Source organism: Mus pahari, chromosome 16 (assembly GCF_900095145.1).
Source record: "Mus pahari chromosome 16, PAHARI_EIJ_v1.1, whole genome shotgun sequence".
In the NCBI taxonomy this organism is placed as follows: domain Eukaryota; kingdom Metazoa; phylum Chordata; class Mammalia; order Rodentia; family Muridae; genus Mus; species Mus pahari.
Window position 1 is genome coordinate 17,295,314 of NC_034605.1, and position 2,151 is coordinate 17,297,464.

Sequence of the window (2,151 nt, forward strand, 5' to 3'; positions counted from 1 at the left end):
CAAGAGCTTACCTTGCAGGTGTACGGCTCTGAGTTGAATATACAGAACACAGGTTAAAAGCTGGGCATGGTAGCATGCATTTGCAATCCCAGTGCAAGCCGCACAGAGAGGGACCGCTCACTGCAGCCCACTGCTCAGCCGGCCTGGCTGAATCAGTAAAGCCCCAGGTTCTGTCTTAAAAGGTGAAAACTCCCAAGGAACCAGACCTGAGGTTGACCTCTGAACTCCACCTAGGCACAGGCATAGACATGCACTATGCATACATGTGCCATACACATAAACCTCCACAAAGTACTACTTAAATACAGCATCTCTACTAAAGAATGTATCAAGTCTGATCTCTTCAAAGATGGTCAGTTAAGTTTTAAAAACTTTTTCTTGACGTGCTGAGAGATGTGAACTGGGGGTCTTATGCATGTTAAACAAGTACTCTACTATTGAGCAACCGCCTCTGTCCACCAATTATTTGAATTTTTAACTTGGCTTCTTCCCCTCCAACATGCACTCCCTTACAAACACAAATGGTGGGCTGGAAAGATGGCTCAGCAGTTAAGAGCTCTGACTGCTCTTCCAGCAACCACCTGATGGCTCACAACCATCTGCAATGGGATCTGATGCCCTCTTCTGGTGTGTCTGAAGACAGCTACAGTGTAATCATACACATGAAATAAATAAAATTTAAACAAACAAACAAACAAACAAAAACAAAACCAGAAAACCAAAACACAGTCAGTTAGAACTTCTGATGGCTTGGTGTGACATTTGACCATCTCATCATGTGAAAGTGACAGGCATTCTGTAGCAACCATATCACTTTCTGAACTTTTGTCTGGTCCTGGGCCAGCAATATTAGATAAGAGTCAACATAAGACTGAGAGGAAATGGGACGCTCTACAGAGTGCGGTGCACTAAATCAGCTCAGTGGGTTAGTGTGTTGCCTGCATTTCTGGTTTACGAAATTCTTACCTTACAGTTGGTGTATGGGGATGAAGCTCTATCATAGTTCTAAGTCAAGGCACACTAGCCGCACTGCACAATGAAATAGCCAAAGAGAGGAGACGGGACAGCAGGCAGCACAGCTGTGCAAGTTCGGAGGAAGAGATCCCTAATGGCTCCTTTTCTGGCTGGAACCCTGGAAGCTGTACCAGAGAAAAGAAAGGTTTCTGCTGTGCCAGAAATCCTTAAGAAAATGTGAAGGGATTTTTGCAGAGTTAAATGTGAAGTGCAGGGCTGGACGTGGTGGCACATGCCTTTAATTCCAGCACTTGGGAGGCAGAGGCAGGTGAATTTTTGAGTTCAAGGCCAGCCTGGTCTACAGAGTGAGTTCCAGGACTGCCAGGGTTTTACAGAGAAACCCTGACTCGAAAAAACAACAACAACAACAAAACCCAAACAAACAAACAAACAAAAAGTGAAGTGCAGGGGCTTGAGAGATGGCTCAGTGGTTAAGACCACTAACTGCTCTTCTGAAGGTCCTGAGTTCAAACCGCAGCAACCACATGGTGGCTCACAACTATCCATAATGAGATTTGATGCCCTCTTCTGGTGTGCCTGAGGACATCCACAGTGTACTTACATATAATAATAAAAAAAAAAAAGTTAAGTGCCTTGAGAAGAAGTTTGTGTTAAAGGTGCTTTTAAACGCAAGGAGGAAGCTAATCTATGAAAAAGCAAAGGCAATATACAGGACAGATATCTAGGAATGACTAGGATGCCAAGAAAAGCTGGAAACTTCCATGTACCTGCAGGACCAAAATTAGCATTTGTCTTCAGAATCCGCAATGTCGGTGTTGTAAGTCACAAGATAGTGTAGCTTCTATGTGCCAGATCTTCAATTGCACCTTTGTTAAACTCTATGAGGGCTCAGTTAACAGGCTGAATATTGTTACATTTGTTAGGTAACAGTTTCCTCTAGATTGAAACAGTCTATCCATCAGGGACCCACTCTTTTTTTTTTTTTTTTTTTTTTACTTTAATGTATTTTAATAGCAAACTTACAGGAACAGTACAGAAGATAGACAACATTAAAAGCATGTACTTGTATGTAGGATAACTCAGTTAGAAAAGCATAGTGAATGGATGGAATCTACTGTGTGATAAAAATGCTAAAAACACCATTTAGTTGCCGTCAATAAGAAATTTACTTATTTT